The 23,586-nt window shown below is 45.1% G+C and overlaps 1 protein-coding gene across 1 annotated transcript in view; it reads right to left on the bottom strand.

Moving 5' to 3' along the window:
• The window catches only part of LOC126473637 (kinase D-interacting substrate of 220 kDa), a 383,513-nt gene extending 363,719 nt beyond the window's left edge, over nt 1–19,794 (bottom strand). Inside the window, exon 1 of the mRNA XM_050100846.1 lies at nt 19,681–19,794. The gene's annotated coding sequence lies outside the window, so the exon portion shown is untranslated. The remainder of the gene's footprint in view (nt 1–19,680) is intronic.
• Nucleotides 19,795–23,586: the final 3,792 nt, after the last annotated feature.

Below are 23,586 nucleotides of genomic sequence, written 5' to 3'. Positions count from 1 at the left end.
CGGAACGTTGCCTTATCAGTACTATTCAGAAATGTTTCTTTGTCCATGGCTTCCAGAATTCCCGAAGCATAATTCGTCTTTCGAATCACTGTACTTACGCAAAGATCGAAATGTTAAATGTTGTTATCTGCATCTACATTTACTCCGCAAGCCACCTTACGGCGTGTGGCGGAGTGTACCTCTGGTACACATCCCCCCTTTCTCTCCTTCTCTGCTCGACTGGCGAATGGTGACTGGGCCGAACGACTGTGAATAAACTTCCGTATGAGCTCTTACGAGGCGGGTACCCAATAAAAAACCGGTATTATTTTTTAAAAGTTTATATTTTCAAATTGTTTACATAACAACCTTATCCCCTTCAAAATACTCTCCATTACAACTAATGCATTTGCCCCGCCGGTGTTTCCACTGTTCAAAACATATTTTGTAGTCATCTTCAGAAATGGCTGACAGCTCCTCCCTTATTACTTTTTTCTTGACTTCTTCATTGTTGCCAAATCGGTGTCCTTTCATGGCCCTTTCCATACGTGGAAACAAGAAAAAGCCGCACGGAGCCAAGTCAGACAAGTAAGGTAAGTGGGGCAACGGAACCAAGCCATTTTAGGCAAAAACTGTAATGGAGATGGATGTGTGTGCAGGTACGTTATCGTGGAAAAACCAGCCTTCCGTCTGCCACAAATCGAGTCTTTTTTGGCGAACACTGTTTTGCAATCTTTTTAAAAGTTAGAAATAAAAGCTTTGATTGACGGTCTGACCTGGGTGAACAAACGCTGAAGAACTACACCCTTAGCATAAAAAAGCAAATCAATATTGTTTAGATGTCTGATGTGACTAGACATTTTTTTTGGACGGGGTTACGATGACGTCTTCCATTTGCTTCACTGTAGTTTTGTTTCCAGGTGGTAACCATTGTACCATGACTCAAGAGTAGTAATGCCCTTTGGCTGAAAATCTGTATCAGTTTCAAGCTGTTGCCAGAACGCACGACGTTTCAGCTCGACGTTCCTTTTGATTGCGAGTCAGAACCTGAGGAACAAACTTGGCATCAACACTTTTCATTCCCAAATCTTCCGTTAAAATTCGTCGAACTTCCAGTATAACCCACTAACCTCTGACAGTTGATCAGTTGTCTGTCGATGGTCTGTGAGCACAAGCTCTCGATGTTTTCCAATATTTTCGACGACTCGGAAAGTTGATGGACGTCCAGAACGTGGCTTGTCAAAAATCGATATGTCACCATTTTTAAATCGAACACATCACCTGTGCACTTGAGTTTTTTCCCATAGCAAAGATGGACCTCGCCATGGACGTCGGGAAAGAAGCTGCACATCATGCAGCCTATTACGCACAGTTTGAGTCGTAACACGACGCCCTGTACCTGCAAGAAAAGCATTTTTCAACATGGTGGCGTTGCTGTGAGGGATCCTCAGAGCCATAATCCGTAGACAGCGGTCATCCACTGCAGTAGTAGCCCTCGGGCGGCCTGAGCGAGGCATCTCATCGACAATTTCTGTCTCTCTGTGTCTCCTCCATGTCCGAACAACACCGCTTTGGTTCACTCTGAGACGCCTGGACACTTCCCTCGTTGAGCGCCCTTCCTGGGACAAAGTAAAAATGCGGACGCGATCGAGCCGCGGTATTGACCGTCTAGGCATGGTTGAACTACAGACAACACGAGCCGTGTACCTCCTTCCTGGTGGAATGACTGGAACTTATCGGCTGTCGGACCCCCTCCGTCTAATAGGCGCTGCTCACGCACGGTTGTTTACATCTTTGGGCGGGTTTAGTGCCATCTCTGAATATTCAAAGGGACTGTGTGTGTGATACAATTTCCAGAGTCAACGTCTATCTTCAGGAGTTCTGGGAACCGGGCTGATAAACTTTTTTTGATGTGTGTATTTATACTATTACTCCCTTATTCGCAGATATCTCATGCTACCGACTCAGTAACACAAAAATGGTGTTCTTACTCATCAGAGAAACGGTTGTGCACGCATAACTGCTAATAAAAATCGATTGTTTGTAGTAAATAAAATAATAAGACCAGTTTTATATATGTACTAGTGTTACTTAAAGGGTTAAACAGAGAGGAGAAATTAAATTTGTAGTTTTGTATATTACAATAACACTGTAATTCTGTCAGAGACGTCACGGAACTAGAAAGAGCAGTTGACCGGAATGGATAGTGGCCTGGAAAGAGGGCAAAAGGATAAAGGTCAAACAAAATAAAACAAGCATAGCGGATTGTAGTTGAATTAAATGACGCGATATTAAGAGAATTTGGAAGTGAGACACTAAAAGCAATGAACGAGTAAAATGAATGCCTGTGACTGAATGAATATATATAACTTCCATCGAATTTCTGAAATAGAGAACTTAACATCGAATATAAACTGAAATATTAGGATGCAGCCTTGTGGGGAAGTGAAACGTGGATAATAAGCAGTTCAGACAAGAACACAGTAGAAGTTTTTCACATGTGACGTTACAGGAGAATACTGAATATTAGACGGGCAGATCGAATAAGTAATGAGGGTGTGCTGAATAGAACAAAGAAAAATTGAAGTTTGTGGCACAATTGACTAAAAGATGGGATTGGTTGTAGGACACATGCTGAGGCACGAAGAAATAGTAATTTTCGTAATGGAGAGATGTGGGATGGGGGGGTGGAGGGGCTGTAAAAATTCTCTGTGACAGTAACAAGGAGGTTAAAATGGATGCAATAGTTATGCCGGAATGAAGAGGGTTTCACAGGATAGATGAGTGCGAAGAGATGCATCAAAGCATCTTCGGACTGAAGACCGCTACAATAACAGGAACAACAACGTCGCTAGGAGTTGTTCCCAATTCAGTTGCGTGTGAAGCTTTGGAAGTTGCTTGATGGCTTGTGTGTGTACTGTAATTAGTCTACCCTTGTCTTCGTGGTCCTTACGGGAGCGATAGTTATACACTTCTAGACGTACACAGTATAGAGTTGGCGTCTGTCTTCATCAGCACGAGGTGGCGATGGGGTAAGGTATAGGGATGAGAGGGAGGGAGAGGGGGGGGGGGTGCAGCTGCTGGTGCGTTGTGCAGCTTAACCCCTTGACAAGTTGCGCTTCCTCGCGCTTTGCACATACCGGGGCGACGCGACGTGAGCGAGCAGTTCGCCGCGGGACTCGCTTGTAATGAAGACGCCGGCCCGCCGGCTGTTGGACTCTGCTGTCTGCGCCGCGTTCGCGTCAGTAAAACCGCCCGCGCAAGCTGTGCCCGATCGATGTGCCTCGATAGCGGTGCCGTGTCGCGCCAGAAGGCCACATGCGCTTCTGTTTCACCTACCCGCTGTCAGTCGAGCTCCCGGGACGAAATATTGTGATCGTAGTGTCCGCGACATGGATCCTCAATAATTACGGCGACTGCCACCGCGACAAAAGATTAACCTTGCCGTCTCACTGACACCGAGCCGGGGTGTATGGTCGCAGACGACATCTACTGTACACGACAATTCAGAATGAATGTAGCGGTTACAAACGGTGTAACTACACTACCCGACGAGGAAAGTGAAGCAAAAGGGGAGGGAGAAATAAATGAAACTTCACGAGATGAGAGGGTACATGATGTTTTTGAAACGACTTCAAATTCTAGTCAAATTTGCAAAGAACCTGGCAGTATGAGCCTACTTGTCATTATGGCGTTTCGCCCCCTCTGTCCTGGACGCATGCACTGATTCGGTTGAGAAGGGAGTCATAAGCCGTGGCATCGTCTGTTGACGCAAGGTGCCGTAACTGTTCCTTGATATCTTGGGCACTGTCACTGGGGCAGAGTTGACGTCCGAACTAGGCCCACACACACATTCTATCGGGGACACAAACAGATGTGGGGATCTTGGTGGCCACGGGAGTGTCTCAACATGACGCAGCAGTTCACAGAGACACGTTCCATTTAAGGGCGGGGATTCTCCTGTTGAAAAATGTCACTACGATATTACTGCATGAAAGGCAACTCTTTAGCACGCAGGATACCCGTTACGTTCCCTTGTGACGTCAGAGAGTCCCCTCAACCACTACCAGCCGCGACCTACGACGACGCCAAGAGTAAAGCAACTGTACCTCTCCAAAAGATTGGAAGACTGGAACCTCTTCCCAGGTCGCCGCCACATTCGCCGACCACAGTCATCCTGGGTATTGGAGAACCGCAATTCGTCTCTGACCACAGTATGTCATCATTCGTCAGCAGCCCGTGCTTCGTCACAGCACCACTCAGTTGAAGTCGTTTGTCTTGTGATGTTAACAGCAATCTAGGTGTAGGATGTCTAGTCCCTAGTCCGGCTGATGCTAGCCTCCAACCAGTGGTGTTGGGTGACATAGAATATTGCAGGGAGACCAATTCTTGTTCTCGGAAAGCAGGCGCAGAAGTGCTTGGCGCACAATACGGCGGTGGTAGTTGATGACTGGTATGCGTGCCCTCGAATTCCCATGCGTTCCAACATCTGACCGCTTTTACGTCTGAGTCCTCACAAATCTGGATAACTGCACGATTCGACCAGCCGGCCAAATGGAGATTTACAACGAGGCTTCTTGGGAACACCGTCAACGCCACCATGTTGCAAAATGCTTTTCGTGCAGGCACAGGGCGTCGTGTTACTACTCAAACTGTGCGTAATAGGCTGCATGATATGCAGCTTCATTCCCGACGTCCACGGCAAGGTCCATCTTTGCAACCACGACACCATGCAGCGCGGTACAGATGGGCTCGACAACATGCCGAATGGACCGCTCAGGATTGGCATAGCGACGGAGTCTGTGTCAAAAAAATTGTTCTAATGGCTCTGAGCACTATGGGACTTAACATCTGAGGTCATCAGTCCCCTAGAACATAGAACTACTTAAACCTAACTAACCTAAGTACACCACACACATCCGTGCCCGAGGCAGGATTCGAACCTGCGACCAAAGCGGTCGCGCGGTTCCAGACTGAAGCGCCTAGAACCGCTCGGCTACACCGGCCGGCGGAGTCTGTGTCGAATGCATACACAATATAGTACCGTGATCTGTTTTAACATTACAACGTGTTCATCATTTAAAAAAATCTGATGTAAACATTGCACCATGTACTCTCCCGCGTTTGCTTGAGACTCATTGGAATTCGTTCCACGTGGAGCGGAAGCCAAGCTGTGCCCAGTACAGTCAAGTACGATCACAAGGATACGTTTTATGCTGTGTTACACGCACGCAGACTGAGCGATAATGCGGGATAACAGCTTTACCGGGGCCTTTAACTTGGACATCACTGTCCAGCCAGCCGGTCCAACTAAACTGAAATGATGTGACCAGTTGAAATTCAGACTCGAAAGAGAAGAGCAGACAAACAAAGTATCTTCGAAGGCCATGTAATTTTTAAAGTGAATGAAATTATATTTGAAAAAACTCCAACACTACCACACGTTTCTTACGTGATTAGACGGAAAGCATAAAATGCTCGTTCTCACCTAAAGTAGTATTCTAGTTACAAACGAGAATAATGAAAATTCCTGACAAACACAAGGTAATTTATCTGAGGGAGCTATGTGCAATGCAAAAGCATACTGCAGGGATTTCACCCTATTGCAGAATGCCGAAGCCACTGAAGGTACTAATTACAATCAGTCGTCTAGTAATCTCTTAGCCCCTTCCTTATCCGAAACCGAGAAATACATTTCAGTTCTGTAATTGTCATCTGCTACTTTGATAAAAAATCGATCAACAACAGAATCCATGAAGCCATCAAGTGCCGCATTTTCTCCTCTTCTTTTATTATGTGCCGTTCTATATGCCGCCAGCGTTCGGCAGTGACATGTGAAAAAGCTGCGTGCGTTAGTTCTAGTGCTTCTGGTAGCTTAACGGGCTTGTTATTTCGCGACAAATGCCCTTACTTGGCTCCGAATCACTTCTATTGGGTTCATACTGTAATGGTACATGGCAAATGTAAAAATGATTTTGTACGGTGTGGTCGATGCTGTGACAATGACTGTTTTTCATGTTTCTATGACACTTACCTCTCTGGTTCGTGTGAGACTACATCTGTGATATAAAACAATGGGCGTAGTCCATATAAAGAGTGATGGGTTTTTCATTTTTGTCCTACAAATAAATTTTTTATGTTTTTTTTAGTTTAAGGAACCTATATTAACAATCTTCCATAAAATACCGATAATTAAGAATTTATATGTGAAATGAAAACACAAATTTCGCGTGCAATATGTAATTAGGAACAAGAAGACGTGCGTTATTTATAAGAAATGGTGATCAGTTTTACAATTACGAAGTGTATGTATTTCAAATGGAACGAAAAAAATAAATAAAAAATGATGAAGAAGGTGAGACTTGACCACTCGAAAAACTGCAAAGCCGATTTTTTCCTGTGAATACACGAAAAATATTAAGAACAACCTGTTTCTCGGCACTTTTTAACTGTGTTCCACACGCGTGTTTCAGTACGTAGCAGGAAACGGCCTCAGCCATTTTCATACTGCATATTACAGCGCGACAATCAGAGCGCAACAGTACAGAGACCGTGACTGTACACGATTTTCGAAGTGAAAACTATGTAGCTAAGGCGTGATTAAGGAAAACGTTGATAGCTGTTAATACATTAAAATATCTTAAAATTTTGTGTAACATAACTTAGTAATACATAAGTAGAACTAGCTCCAAAGGCGTAACGCCACTAGTGTACGTGTGCAACAGCTTCTGACCAATCATCGCGTTTGTGTTTGCTTACATCAGGTTATTCTTATGACGAACAGAGTATAGTATTTCTTTTCGTTGTCGCTGTTGTTGTTGATCTACGACGAGACCTACAGCCGACGCATAGCCGAGTTTTTATCGGGTAGCACCTATAGGATCGTAGGCTTATCGACCTCGTTTGACGCGCGCATCACCATGAAATGCTGTTCATAGGTTCGACATTTAATCCAGGATAAACATCTGCCGGCCGCTGTGGCCGAGCGCTTCTCGGCACTTCAGTCCAGAACCGCGCCGCTGCTACGGTCGCAGGTTCGAATCTTGCCTCGGGCATAGATGTGTGTGATGTCCTTAGGTTAGTTAGGTTTAATTAGTTCTAAGTTCTAGGCGACTGATGACCTCAGAAATTAAGTCCCATAGTGCTCAGAGCCATTTGAACCATCTACACTGATTTTAATTTTGGGAACAAGAAAAAGTCATATAGAGCGATGGGGGCAAAAAGACCCGCGTAAAGATATTTTTGCTGGTCTTAGATTGCTCAAAGAAACTGAAAACCAAATCTATATCTGCAAAGTAGCAAATTTCTATCATCTCACAGCACGATATTCCGAGTGTACATTCGTAAGGTCATTAGTGGGTTCCTCGCGGCAGCATGTGTACACTCATCCCAAAAGGGGATGCTCTGCCGCAGCATTGTCAGCAATGGGCAGGTGTCTTCTGATAGTCAACTACAGCCATTGATGTACTATGTGATTAGAAGGTAACTTTTGTTTGTCTCACATGTGAAGTATAATAAAGAAACGGGCGGAACATATTATTTATAACTAACACTTGTTAAAAGTGAAGAAGGAAATCGGTTTTATAAGTGAACAGTTTCTTATAAAAAATATGAAAAAAAGAATGAAATAGCAGGAGCGTTTGAATTATGCAACCGAGGAAGTTGCGCAGTGGGCAACGGCCATTGGCGTCATACAGGGCACCATGTTCTGCTTTTAAGTCGATTTCTCCCATCATCAATTCAAATGCTGAGCTGGTTTCTCAGTCTGCCCTCAAGAAAGCACAGCCCACAAATAATCAAATCACAAAAAAGAACGAAATGTATGCGATTCGCGGCCACATAGCGAACACAGCGTTACCACCCACCTTAGTTCACGTGACTGCCCACTAACATATAGGAATAGTGAAACACGAGATAGAGAAAGCGCCTTTTGTCATTGGGCAGGATAGTTGCTCCAAATCAAAGTCTTATTTTCATCAAAATGTTTAATAGTTTCAGTGAGACCAGAAACGCATTGCGTTTGGTACAGCTGTAAGGTTCCGTAATGAAACTAGATGCTATTTCTTAAACAAATATAATTTTTATCACAGCGAGTTCAGCTTCCTGCTTCGCAGTTCAGGTCATAACCACACGCTAGTGGGAGCCAGGTATTGTGGGTTCGAAACTCTGAGAGGAAGAAAATTTCATCAGCCCAGTTTGGCCACTATGGGACGAAATTTTGGGCCGCACTATTCCTGAACTTCAAACCTTAGGCGAGGAATTTGCTACAAATCCATAATCTACCCGCAGTCTCAGATGGTGTGTAGTCATTGAGCCTGTTGGTAGTGATCCGTCCGTCAGTTGGAAAATTTAATTTCGGTTGCTCACTGGGCGTTATTCTAAGCGGGTAATTAATGTACCGGAACCGGGTTGCGACCCCTCCCTTCCTTTCATTCTTCACTCATCCAAAACGACACTGACAAAACACTGAACTTCGTAATGAAACATCATGGCCAAGCAAACGACAATCGCTACTTATATGATGGGTTGAACCAGCTTCTCGAAAGGAACGCAGGATTCCGCATTGTTTCTTACCCTCGAAGCCTTTACATGACTGGACTTGGTTCCAAATTAACAAAAGTACGGAATTCCAAACTTGGAATAATCAAACACAGGTCCGTGAAAATACCAGGCATCATCTTGCCGTTTGCTATCATAATTGTACCCAGCAGGAGGGGAGTGGTGGCGGCGGTGGTGCAGGCTGGGGGCAAAGGGGCACTGTTGAGGTTATTGCTGCTGCTTCTTTGGTCGTCAGTCTGAACGGTGGTCTGATGCGTAGTAGTCTACCCCGTGCAAGCCTCGTCTTCTCTGCATAGATTTCGCAACCTACATCCATTTGGGCGTGCTTACTGTATTCAAGTTGTGGTCTCTCCCTCCCTCCTACCGTCTTTACCCCCATCCTTCCAACTGACAGTTCCTTGATACCTAAGATTTTTTTTTTATTCAAGTTGCGTCATAAATTTCTTTTTTCTCAAATTCGATTCAGTGTTTCGTCATTTGTTAGTCGGCAACCCATCCTCAGCATTCTTCTACTCTGCTTCTTGTCTGAACTGCCTATCTTCCACGATACCTCTAAACAAGGCTACACTATAGACAAATACCTTTAGAAAAAGATTTTCTAACACTTAAATTGCTATTTGACGTTCCTACATTTCCAAAACCCAAACTGGTGTTCCCCAAGATCTATCTCTACCGGTTTTTGCATCCTTCTGTAAATACTTGGTGACAATAGCTTGCAACCATGAGGAACCAAACTGACTGACTGACACTTCTACCTTCTTTGGAATGATATTATTACATTTTTACTGAAGTCTGAAGGTATTTCGCCTATTTCCTATATCTTGCTCACCAGGTGAAATAATTTTGACGTGACTTGGCTCTCCTAAGGACCTCAATAATTCTGAGAGAATCTCGTCTAATTTCGGTTGCCTTTTCCCACTTAGGTCTTTGAGTGCTCTGTCAAAGTCTTCTCGCAGTATCGAATGTCCTATCTCATCTTCACTTATTTCCTCTTACATTTTTATAATATTGTCCTCAAATTTGTTCCCCTAATATAGAACCTCTATACATTCTTTATACCTTTCAATTTTGTTGCCCTTCATGCAGCCCGCCAGAGACGGTGTGCCAAACGTGTTGTTCGTTTGGTTTCCTAAAATGGAATTAGAGACGAACACAAAAATTGGATATCGGACGGTAGTAAGGATCGAATCCGATCCAAAGGCTAAACAGTTCCGTGCACAGTCATCTACACAATGAGAATAACTGACAATTGTATCTGCTGGGCCGCCCGAATTTTAGCGTGCGACGGCTTAACTGACTAACTTGAATTCTAATTCAAAAATGGTTCAAATGGCTCTGAGCACTATGGGACTTAACATCTGAGGTCATTAGTCTCTTAGAACTTAGAACTAAACTTAACTAACCCAAGGACATCACACACATCCATGCCCGAGGCAGGATTCGAACCTGCCACCGGAGCAGTCGCGCGGTTCCGGACTGAAGCGCCTAGAACCGCTCGGCCGCAGCGGGCGGCGAATGCTAATTAACTCGGAGACGGCGCAGCGTATCGAATTTTTTTGCTTAGCAGTTAATTCTCAGCACAACCTACCCTGCAACACCCTTACAAAGCTTTTCAGGCTGTTTCGGACAACCCTTTGTACTCCTTACACCTTTCAGATAGGGGCTCTAGAAAATAATTATCTTCGTAACAGTTCGGTACGCTTCTGAAGACAGGTGGAGTATGTAATGGATAACGACAAGTAGTAGGTGCACCAAGAACCCTTCCACTTGAAACCTCAAAACTTTATTATCAATCAATGTGTGTTGCATCCCCTCCCCCCCCCCCCCCCCCCCCACCCCCTCCCACTGCCTCACCGGTAACTCCGATTCTGAGTACGCTCTTGAAATTAGAGGAAAGTGATACTTGTGTTTTTCACGATCTGCGCGTCGGCCGCAAGGTACATATCCTGGCACGAGCCACGATCTCTGCTGACGTAGGAAAGTGCCGCGTGAGAGCACTGCACAGCGTTATCTGTCCACATAAAACCGAATGCCTAACGGCCGGCAAGATACGATCGCAACCGGTACCGTGAAATCTAGCGCAAGCGGAACGGCGTGCTGTGTGCTTTCTAGCAACAGAAATTCAGAGCGGCTCATCGCCGTGCGAAATTCAATCACAAAATGGGTGGAAATCCTGTCGACGTCCGTGCATACTACACGTCCGAAGGAAAGGCCATTGTCTCGAGGCTTATCAAGGGCTCCGCGCCGAATGAATATGCAACGTTGTTCGCGTGGCCTGACGGAGAACCGAGCCGGGCCGGGCCGCCGGAAGTTTACGCGTCGAGTCGGGCCGGCCGCACTGTTAAAGCGCGCCGAAGACGTACGAATGCGCTTCGGCTGGCGAAGCTCCGCCGGCAGATAGTTTTAGCTCAGCAGGTCGCGCGCGGCGACGGCTGTATACAGAGCCACAGGGGCGCGTCCGAGCCTGATAGGTCGGCAAGCCAGACGCCAAACAAACGTCGCTGCCAAAGCGCTGTGCGCGAGAGACACGAAACCTGTGTCGGATCTGACGGCGCCGTCGCCTGCGAATCTAGCGGTAAAACTAGAAGCCGCTACAGCGGTTATAGCAGTATCTAGAGATACTCTTCAGCCTCCTGCTTTTCGGTCACGAAGAGCCCTGGAAGATGAGATCAATTACGGCACACACAGAGGCAATTAATCTTTCTTCCCGAGCTCCATAATTCATTGGAACGGAAAGAAACGCCAACATTTGGACTGTGTTAAGAACTCTGCCATGCACTTCCCAGTGCTTTGTACTGCTTAATACTATAAATGATTCGTTCGTTTCCAGACATCTATATTTTCTAAACTATTACAGGTACAAGAATGAAATTTTCACTCTACAGCGGAGTGTGCGCTGATATGAAACTTCTGGCAGATTAAAACCGAGTGCCGGACCGAGACTCGAACTCTGCCTTTCGCGGGCAAGTGCTCTACCGAATGAGCTACCCAAGCACGACTCACGCCCCGTCCTCACAGGTACAATATGACTGATACACGAATACAACCGTAAACTCGCAAAGTTTCCATTTTGCACTCGACAAATCATCTAGCGTGTCGCTCTGGTCACGTGACACACGGCCAAGACAGTCAAGTTCGTCCCATACCTTGTTGCAACATCGTGTCAGTGGTCATCACAACAGCACTGATGCGTTCTCCGAACTGCTCCCGTGTTCCTGGTAGTCTTTTACGTAAACACAGTCCTTAATGTATCCCAAAAGGAAACGCTCACAAGGCGTTAGGTTAGGTTTAAGCTACCGGGAGAAGAGAGCAACATCATCTTCATCACAACGCCCAGTTCAGCGCTGCAGATGTTCGTCATTTACTTAGCGAAGAGCATGGATGCTCCAGCGAGGGGTCCTATAGGAAGACGAAATTTTCGGAATCAGCCGTAAAAGTTGTGGAAACCACTACAAATGCAACATATCAAGATAAGAGGTACCCGTCACAGCCTTCTCAGAGAAAAAGATGGACCATACAGCTTCGTCAGTGACGCCATAGTTTCATCACGATGTTCAATGCCACATGCTCTCACATTGTGGCGATTAACAATTCCAGATAAATGGAAGGTTGCTTCGTCGGAGAATATCAACTTGGGAGACGTAATGTTCGCCCTCAAGCGCTTTCTGCGTTGTAACGCAAAAGTGAAGGCGATGGCCATAATCTTCCGGTTGTAATTGTTGCACGAACTGCAGACGGTTCGGATTGGGATGTGACAGCCGTCGCGGGATACTCCACAGAATTAGCTGCGATATTCAAAGTCCGTGGCTTGCGCAGACCGTTGATTTTTTTGGACGGCGTGCGAAATGTTCCCTCCCGCTTTCCACGGCTTCATCTATATGTTCACTTTACATGGCGGTTCTTTTCCACAATTCCTTCTGAGTGCACGCTCCACTCTTGCAGCAGAGCTACGGTCGCAGGTTCGAATCCTGCCTCGGGCATGGATGTGTGTGATGTCTTTAGGTTAGTTAGGTTTAAGTAGTTCTAAGTTCTAGGGGACTGATGACCACAGATGTTAAGTCCCATAGTGCTCAGAGCCATCTTGCAGCAGATAAAAATCTCGCGTATTTCAACACATAAAAGCACTTTTCCTGCTTTGTCGCCATTTTGTCAAGGCAATCGCTCATAACGCCAATTGCCAGCCACACTGCAAACTAGGCTTTATACCTATATAACTCGTATCTGTACATGTATCACTTTGGGAAATACAAAACTCTGACAACGATTGATTCATTTACGCTAGCTCTGCTTATAGTATGTGCCAAAGCCTGTACTCTAATCGCACGCGTAAATTCAAATCGACTTCTAATCGTGATACGATCATTCGGAATGATGGGGTAGATCAATATTTCACTGCCAGAGCCCAGTACGTTGTACTGGACGGCGAGTTTTCCACAGAATCGAAAGTAACATCTGGTGTGGCCCAAGGAAGCGTACAGAAAGTCTGTTTTCAATATATGATACGTATACATAATTTATCAGATAGTATCAACAGCACTACAACTCTAATCGCTAACGATTATGTTCAGGAGAGTATCGTCGGACGATTGTGTGGAACTGCACAAAGATTTTGACAACATGTCCATTTGGCGCAAAGAATGGCAGATTCCCTTAAATCAAGGTAAACATGAGATAATGCCTGTGATAAAAGTAACCCAATGGTAATTGTACCAACTATTCTACAACGAAAGCCAAGTTACTAAATACAGATTTCCGAAATTTCTTCGCCAAAGAATACGAAGTAAATATTTCAAAATTTGAATCAAGAGTAGAAGTAGATATCCTCCGAGTAGCGAAGCAACTCTAATCACGTAATAAAGGCAAGACTTCCGGTCCAGACTGCTTACCAACTAATTCCTTTCAGAGTACGTTGACATAAAGGCTCCATACTTACCAGTCGTCGACGATAGACCAGCACTGATGACTGGAAAGTTGCACAGGTCACACCAACACACAAAAAAAGAAGTAGGAGTAATCCGCTGAGTTAGACATCCACGCGCTGACGTCGATTTGCAGTACGATTTTGGAACATATACTGTGTCCGAAGATTATGAATTACCTCGATGAAAACTATCTTTTGACACACAGCACGGATTGAGATAATACTTATCGTATGGAACGTAACCTGCTCTTTTATTCTCGTGAAGTAATGAGTTTATCGACAGTGGTCCTCAAACTCATTCCGTATTTCTAAATTTTCAGAAGGCTTCCGATATCGTTCCTCACAAGCGACTTACAATCAAATTGCTTGCCTATGGAGTATCGTCTCTGTTATGCGACTGGATTCGTTATCTCCTTTTGAGAAAGTTCACATTTCGTAGTAACTGACGGAAAGTCATCGAGTAAAACAGAAGTGATGTTTGACGTAGCCCAAGAATGTGTTATAGGCGCTATACCGTTCCTAATCTATACAAATGATTTAGGAGACAATCTTAGCAGCGCTCTTAGATTGTTTGGAGATGATGCTGCCATTAACCGTCTGTTAAGCCATCAGAAGATAAAACCAGTTGCAATATGGTGAAGACAAGATGTCTGTATGGTGCGAAAAGTGACAGTTGACCCTAAATAATGAAATGTCAGGAAGTCGATAAATTTCGGTTACACGATAAATCGCACGAATCTAAAGGTTGTTATTTCAGCTGAGTCCTAAGCACTGCAGTTACGAACACCTTAAACTGAAACGATCACTTGGATAATGTTGAGCAGAAGGCGAACCAGGGAGTGCGCTTTATTGGCAGAAGATGCAACAGGTCTACTGAAGAGACTGTCTACAATACGCTCGTCCGTCTTCAGACCACCGCTGTGCGGCATGGGATCCCTACCAGATACAACTGAAAGAAGACATCGTTAAAATCCAAAGAAGGGCTGCTCGTTTTGTACTACTGAGAAATTGGGGAGAGAGTACCACGGATATAAAATGCGAGTATGGGGGTGACAATTATTAAAAGACGGGCGGTTTTCGTTGCTGCGAGAACTTTTCACAAAATGTCGAGCACCAACTTCCCCCTCCGAATGCGAAAATATTCTGTCTACGCCCACATACATAGGGAGAAATAATGATCATAATGAAATATGACAAATCAGAGCCGTACGCAAATATTTAAGTGTTCCTTTTTCTCGACAGTCGAACGGCAGATGAAGTGAACGTTGTTATATGAACCCCCTGTCAGGCGCCAGGCACCTGAGTGCGAATTTCAGAGCAGTCACGTAGACGTAGATGTGTTCGATTACAAGAACACTGATGAAAAAAATGTTCAAATGTGTGTGAAATCTTATGGGACTTGACTGCTAAGGTCGTCAGACCCTAAGCTTACACACTACTTGACCTAAATTATCCTAAGGACAAACACACACACCCATGCCCGAGGGAGGACTCGAACCTCCGCCGGGACCAGCCGCACAGTCCATGACTGCAGCGCCGTAGACCGCTGAACACTGATTAACATCCTGCGTGGAAGTAACACTAAGAGGCAATACGAAAGGCGGCGATGACGTAAAATCAGTGTTAGGGAAAGCGAACGGGACACCCACATTTGTGGGCAGGGTTACTGGAAAGACGTCGTGCAGCCGTCAAGGAAAGAGCACGCAAGACGCTAGAGCGACCTATTCTAGTGCTCCAGCGGTTGGACTCATTATCAGGCAGGCATGGTAACAGACGTCGAACGAATTTAGAGCCACGTTGGTACAGAGTGTAACAGAAATGCTTGGGAAACTTAAATGGGGACCTTGGAATATAGACGACGTGGTTTTCGCGGTAAGCTCTTCAGTAAATTTAGAAAACATGTATTCAAATAACACTGTGCGACAATTATGCTGTCATCGTACTCGCGTAACGATCACGAGAAAAAGATAAGTGCGACTGCTGAGGGGCATGGACGTTAGTCTCTCCCTCCTCCTCCTCCCCTCCCCCCCCTCCATGTCCCGTCACGCAGTATGCGAATGGCATAGGGCAGAAAATCTACAATACGCCGCGCTCTACATAGTGACTTGCGGAATAAACATATATAGATGAGCACTTGCTCATCCTCCAGCGAAGAAGTAAGATTAGGGTTCAGCATCGCTTCGACGGCCACGACTAGCGACGCAACAGAATCCCGGATTGGGGAAAGATCAGCAGGGGACCGGCCATGTCCTTTTCAGAGGGCCCATCCTGGAATTTTCCTTAAGCGATTTAGGGAAACCACGGAAAACCTAAATGTCTGTGGCCCGTCGCAGATGAACCGCCATCCTATCGGGTGCGAATCCAGTGCGCTAGCTCCATCGGTTTGCTATTTCCAGTTCAGTTTCGTGTTTTTGGCAACGTTCGTCAGTGCAGCAAAATCGAAAAAGATTCAGTCGGAAATACAACCAACTGTAACCAATAACAATTCTTGAGCATTTCGTGTAATTACAGCTTCCATCATCAGGTGCGTTTATTTAAATTAATAAGAACTAGACGATTTGTATATACGACTTTTGTGAGCGAGCTGTGGCACTGTATTTCTGTGGTCACAGGCTGCTTTTGGAGTCGTATTTACACCGCAAGAGAAATATGGAAACGGGTGAAAAACTACTGCTCTGAAACTTGATCGCAGATTATAACTGTGTGCCGCCGCAGAACTCGAAATCAGACCCTTGCGTTTCGCGGTTAATGCTCTTACCGACCAAGCTGTCCAGTCAGGTCCCAAGCGGGAAGCTTTACTTTCGCTAGAGCCCCTCTCCTACCTTCCAAACTTGTCACAAGATCTGCTGCTTAACAAGTGGGACTAGCACTTCTGGAAGAAAGGTGGTTGTGAAAAAATGGCGGTCGCCCTCAAAGCTTTACACTGCTGTTGCTAAGCCATTTTTTCACGTCTTTCTTATGGAAGTGTTTGTCCCTCTTGGTATGCAGGAGAGATCTTCTGTTACTGTAGGTCTGGAAGGTGGGAGAGAGGCCGTCGCGAAACTAAAGCTACCCGCTTGCAACAAAACATAAACTGTTCAAATATGTGTGTACAATGGTTCAACAAATAACTGCCATGAGAACGAAATCTTCATGTTAATTAGTCCAGAAGGAGTTTGACCAATAGTTAAAATCGATTGTGTACATACAATGCGCGACGGTAGGAGATCTGTTTCACTGTTTGCGAAACATCGCAGGATTGCTGAAGAAAACGTAGAGGTAGGAAAAAGATACCCATTGCTTAGTGAAAATTTATTTAGTCCGTTTTAAAAAACGGCCATTTGCTGAGAAATCCATAAATGTCCAATGACGACATAACTTGCCCTTATTTATACTGAACGAAATTCTGCCAAAAGCTCGCACAGAGACCTGTGAGCAGTTCTTCTTCCCAAGCTGTATCCAGGAATGGAGCGGAAATAATTCGCAATGCATGCTACAGTTTAAAAGAAAGCACACTTTGCCAGCACGTTACAGAAATTCGCAGGTTACATATATAAATCTGTTTCGTCCATATGACACCAACCAACCCAAAATTAATGCAGGCGTGGGAAGCAGTGCGAAAATGACCTGATTCATTGGGAAATCTGAAACCTGTGGTAAAGGGCTCATGGGGGAGAAACAAACTTCTATGGCACAAACGGAAAATTACAAGATCAGCAAAAACTATTTAAAAAAGCGAAGAAAGAGCTTTACATTAACTGGTCTCTGCTAAATTCCACGAATTCTCCTCCTAAAATTCCTAAGAATTTCTGTTGTCTAAAAGACTCGTGTTAAACGTTCCAAAAACTGTTTGCAGAATTTGAAAATACTATGTTCTTACATAAGCAACCACAGAATCTAAGGCAATGCATAATCATCTCTAGCGTTTGTAGTGCCAGCGGGTAATTGTAACGAAACAGCAAGAAAAGGAAGATCGATTCCGAAAGGCATCTGAGAGAAGGTACTGCAGAATGAGCACGAAATACTTCCCAGTGCCTCGAAAGATGAACATTTTGTTAAACGATTCGTGATAACATTGTGCTGCGTGTGAGTGACAAAAATTCAAAAGGTGCATTTAGGTTACTGTTACGAAATTTACCGGTGGGTGAAGTATCTTTCCACCAGACTGCCACACTTGCGAAGACGCTGACGACATTACAACTCATTTTTCAGTTGCTATGGTGATGACTTACTGTGGTTTCAATTACAAACTGAAATTGAAGTTCTGTATATTTTTGCGAGGTTTCATTTTTGACGCAGGATGAACTGCGGCAGCTCCCTTGGAATCACCTCATCAAGAAGAAGCGCTTCACAAGAACTGCAAATAATGTTCTATCTTTTCATGGTACATCCGGACTAGAAGCTAGTCTTCGGAAATTGCTCTGGGTCTCAGATAAGAGCAGAGAGACCAACAACTGCTTCCTCGCCATCACCAAGCGGTCAGCTTTTCGTACAGTATTCGCTTCCAAACTCTGCCAGCAAAGTATCGAGCAGCCTGAGCGGAGTGTTACTGCTGCTGGATATTACCCGCACAGCAGTTTTTGAAATTTGTAACAGGTAGACGGCCAGTTGTTGCTGCTGGGTGTAACCTGTTGGTCGCTACTGTATCTGCTGATGCTACCAGATGTCACGAAAGGGCGACATACACGTTTTTCTACTTAGATCTGTTCTTGTTTCCGTCGTGTAAAAACTTTTTCCGATGAGAAAACCTAGAGCTGGAGTTAATTACATTAGCCCAATTCCCAGTTAAGAATCATAAACGACATGAATGCTGTCGTAGAGGCTACAGCAAATCGTAGCAGCCTCGTTTGTATCAAACATATCTCTAGTATCTTACACACAATCATTCCTAAAACCCGTAGCTGTGGTTACGTTCAGCTGTTAAGGGAACAAATTACTCGTGATATGCCATGAATCTTTTAACTCATGAATTGCTTCTAAGTCTTAATTCCATCTTCAGGAGAAATATCTTGGAGAACAGTGCATCAGTGTAACTCTCACGAACGCAACGTCGTTTGAGTTTACACCGACGCCATACTTTCAGACAATAATGTAAAGGAGGGGGGGGGGGGGGCGACTACCCTCTAAGATAAAAGTACATTGAAATTACACACAACTGCTAAATTTGTAACAGCGTTGCTTTAGTGGGAGTTGGTCAGCCAAAACCAAGACGGTAGTAGTGTCCAATAAGGCTTTGAGAAAGTATCCGTGTGGTGCAAAAATCGGCAATTTGCGCAAAAATCGGCAATTAGCTCAGAATGCAAAAAGACTCTGAATGCAAAAAGAGATGCAAAACTGTTTACTCCACGAATCTTAAAAGAACGCGTAGCAACGTCTGATTAATTTAAACAAGACTTGTTAGTCTTTTAGTCAGACCATATAACCACATCTTGCTGTACCACAGCGCAAGAAAATGAAATGGTACAAATAATTAGGCTCAGTTAGATGTGACGTAAGTAGGATGATTTGGCTCAGTTGTAGAATACATCGGGAGAGATCAGCAAAAATGGCACAACCTGTACTGGAATACTGTTCAAGTATGTGGGATCCGTGTAATACTCTAAGAGGAGTGTTCACCGAGTATATATAAAGAAGAGCAGTTCGAACTGACGCAAGTTTGTATACTTAGCGACATAACTGTAACGGAAGATTGCTCACGTGAAAAATATATTTCGCGAAACTTGTTTTTCAAACCAAAGAATCGGCATTCTGGACGGAAACTACGAATGTACACTAGTTTCCTACGCATTAGTAGTGTAGAGAACGGGAAGATAAAGTTCAGACCAGTGATAGCCTGCTCGTAACCACGTTTTAAGTAATTCTTGCTCCCCAGTCTCGACTCTTGGAGGAAACTGTGAAATATGGTACAATAAAACGTACACTGTGCCTAACACGTAATAGTGACCTTCAGAGCTTAGATGTAGGCGAGTCGGCAGTGGTGGTACAGAGCACGCAATTCAGTGGTAGCGGCGAGTGGTGCAGCTATGGGAACTGAGCACTGAGGGAAACCCTTGTGAATCGCAAATAACCTTGAGCCGTGGAACAAAGAAATGTTGCGGTAGGAGAGAGAGAGAGAGAGAGAGAGAGAGAGAGAGAGAGAAAGAGAGAGAGACTGACTTTGGAAGGCGGTAAGAGGTGGACAGCGGGAGTGGAAGCGAGCGGTGGCGTCGGCGCGAGGCGCTGGCGGCCAGCCGGCACGGTACCTGTTGGAAGGATCAGCTGTAGCAGCGGCGGCCGCAGCAGCAGCAGCAGCGTCGGCGCCGTCTGTGGCTGCGGGCCGTGGGCCATCCTGGCGCGCCACTGCCAGCCTTTGTTCTGGCCGAGCTGCACCGAGCCGCGCCGCGCCGCTGGCACAACCCCTCCCCCTATCTTCCTACCCGCCCCCTCCACCCTCTCCGCCCCGCGCCGTCCGTCGGTGTGTGTCTCCTCCTCCGCCCCGACGCCCCCGCATCGTCGGGCGCGCTCCGGGCAGTGCTGCCAACGTGGCAGAGCGACAGGCTGGCCCGCCTGGCAACCGCGCCGAGCATCGATCCGGCGCACCGAGGCTGGAGCGGGGCACAAAGGTGCTAGCCGCTCTCCCGCCCCCACCTTCCGCCCGCCCCTTCAAACTCCCCCTGCTCCCTGCCCCCACCCCGTCCTTCACCCCTCGCGCCCGCGCTTCGGCACCGAGCTCGCACGCGCCAATCCCGTCCTCCCACTACCGATCGCTGTGCCCGTGCCGACGTCGTACAAAGGTCAGCGGTGTCAAATGCGGAGGGGGATGAAACCACCAGGGCCAAGGAGCACAAAAAGTATAAAATGTGGCGGGAGGAGGGAGCCAGTCTTGCTTCCGTCACAACACAACAGTGTTAATAAACTCCTCGCCAATTTTAGTTGAGCATTACGTCGGAGGCCGGTGACTACACGGTGACGTCCTCCTCTGTTGGTGCGCCTGCAATGTGCCACTCCGCAAAAACCAATCTACAGCCCATACTTGATTAAAAACTTTTAACAGTGGCTTATCCATTTTAGTGGTTGCTGAGCTCCGTGGCTGTGAATTATATTATTTTAAGAAGTGCAGCAACCAACGCTTTTTTATGATTTTTTTTATTCATGCCAGTATGCGTTTCCGACTTTCACCTATCTTCACTTGGAGTAGCACACATACAACCTTCAGTTTTACATCGCGAAAAGAACAGCAATTCGGGTGTTGCAATTGTCCTGCGCGCAAATTAATGGTTTTATTTAGCCATACCTCATAGGTTGTGCATTACAATATGTTACTGCCGGCCGAAGTGGCCGTGCGGTTCTAGGCGCTGCAGTCTGGAACCGCCAGACCGGTACGGTCGCAGGTTCGAATCCTGCCTTGGGCGTGGATGTTTGTGATGTCCTTAGGTTCGTTAGGTTTAACTAGTTCTAAGTTCTAGGGGACTAATGACCTCAGAAGTTGAGTCCCATAGTGCTCAGGGCCATTTTTTTTAACAATATGTTACCGGTTAGATGTATTTACTTTCTACTCTGCTTGTCGTCATTCCGATTTCCGCCTTCATAATCGTGGCGCACACACACACATTTTTTCCACTTGCATTTTGCACAAAAATTGTGCAGAATTCACCATTTTGCCGACTGACGTCTTTGTTTACACCGGAGAATTTTATATTTTACTTAGGTTCTGGTAGCACCATTTCTAATGTAAGCTTCTGTAAGACTAAAAACTGTGATTGCTAAGCATGAATGTTTTTGCCATCATTTTGATTTGCAGCTCCTTGTATTGGCCATGTGTGCAGTTAAAATTGTTGAATGTGAGGTCCGCCAGTTTGGGTACTGAGTAACACGGTGTTTTGCATAACTGGCGGACCTCACATCCTACCAATGAATGTTTTTGTATGGTTATTTATTAAGTGCGGTAGATTCTAGTTAATTAAACTTCGTTGCCATGTCACTTTGAATCGGAAGAGATTCTCTCTGATTTCGATCGGCTAACAGAAGCGGTAAGGCTGCCAGTCTTGCTTGCGAAATGAAAGCAGAGCTCTCCATTTGCAGCATAGTCGACTGGACCGATTGTGTACCTCTGGTACGGAGTCGAGTGGATGGTCTAAATCAGAGGCTCAGGCGATTTTGCGACCGTGTAGACTGCAGATTCCTCGACTTGCGCCATGGGTTTCTGATTCCGCTGAATACGTCAGGAGTCAACTACACGTAGGAGGCGGCTATACGGGTACCAGGGGCTGTGTGACGTGGACTGGGCGGTTTTTTAGGTTAGAGGGTCTCGCAGAAACATAAGGGCTTCAGCCTCAGAGGATGCAGGTCGAGCACAGGAAGAATGTAGAGCCAGGAACACTCGATACAACAATTGTAAATTGTCGTAGGTGTTTTGGGAGAGTTCTAGAGCTCCAAGCATTAATAGAAAGTACATGTTCAAATCTTTATAGGCACTGGAAGGTGGATAAAGCCGGAGATAAGTTATGCCGAAATTTTTGAGAAAGACTTAGCGGTGTTCGGAAAGGTTAGGCTGAACACTGTTGGCGATTGTGTGTTTGTTGCTGTTTGTAGTTTATCTTGTAGCGAAAGTGAAGTAGATAATTTTTGTGCGTTATTATGAGTAGACGTCATTCTTGGCAACGGGAATAAAATAATAATTGGATTCTTTTACCCACCTCCCATCTCCCATCTCGATGATACAAATTGCTGAAAGGTTCAAAGAAAACTTGAGTTTAATTTCGAACACGTACGAGACTCATACAATTATAGTTGGTGGAAACTCTAATTTACACTCGATATTGTGATGAAAATACGCATATAACATCGTCCGAAATTGTGCTAACTGCATTCTCTGAAAACTTTTTCGAGCAGTTGGTTCATGAGCCCGTGCGAATAGCAAGCGATTGTGAAAACACACTTGACCTACTAGCAACAAATAATCTTTAGCTAATAACGAGCAGGATACAGGATATGGGTATTAGTGAACACAGGGTTGTCGTAGCGAGTTTGAATACTGTAACCACAAATCTTCCAAAAATAAACGAAAAATATATCTATTCAAAACAGCAGATAAAAATTTGCGTTCTGCCTTCCTGAGAGACAATCTCCGCTCCTTCCAAACTAACAGTGTAAGTGTAGACCAATGTGGCTGGAATTCAAAAACTTACTACTGACAACAGTTGAGAGGTTTATAGCAAATAAATTAACGAAGGACGCAGCTGATTTCCCTTGGTACACAAAAGAGGGCAGAAAAACGAAAAAAAAAACCATGCCAAATGTAAACGAACGTAAAATCTCCGAAACTGGCGGGCTTTTACAGAAACTCGAAATTTAGCGCGGCCAGAGGCTTATAATAGTTTCCACAACGAAACTTCGACTCGAAACGTGGCACAAAATCCAAAGAAATTCTGGTCTATGTAGAGTACGGGAGTGACAAGACACAATCGATGCCTTCTCTACGCGATAGGGACGGAAATAGTAGTGAGGACAGTGCTGCAAAGGCAGAGTTACTAAGTCCAGCCTTCCGAAATTCTTTCACCAAAGAAAACGAAGTAAATATTCCAGAATTCGAATCAAGAACAGCTACCACCATGAGTAACTTAAAAGTAGATGTTTTCGGAGTGGTGAAGCAACTTAAATCACTTAATAAAAGCAAGTCTTCCGGTCCAGAGTGTATACCAATTAGGTTCCTTCAGAGTATGCTCATGCATTAGCTCTATACTTATCATACACAACCGTTCGCTCGGCGAAAGATCCGTACCTAAAGACGGGAAAGTTGCACAGGTCACACCAATATTCAAGAAAGGTTATAGGATTAATCCATATAATTACAGGCTCATATCATTAACGTCGATATGCAGCAGGATTTTGGAACATATATTGTGTTGAATATTATGAATTACCTCGAAGAAAACGGTCTATTGACATACAGTCAACTTGGGTTTAGAAAACATCGTTCTTGTGAAACACAACTAGCTCTTTATTCGCACGAAGTGCTGAGTGCTATTGACAAGGAATTTCAAATTGATTCTGTATTTCTAGATTTCCGAAAGGCTTTTGACACTGTACCAGACAAGCGGCTTGTAGTGAAACTGCTTGCTTATGGAATATCGTCTCAACGACATGACTGGATTTGTGTTTTCCTGTCA

This window comes from Schistocerca serialis, chromosome 1 (genome assembly GCF_023864345.2).
Source record: "Schistocerca serialis cubense isolate TAMUIC-IGC-003099 chromosome 1, iqSchSeri2.2, whole genome shotgun sequence".
Lineage (NCBI taxonomy): Eukaryota > Metazoa > Arthropoda > Insecta > Orthoptera > Acrididae > Schistocerca > Schistocerca serialis.
This window is presented reverse-complemented; position numbering and strand designations above follow the sequence as displayed.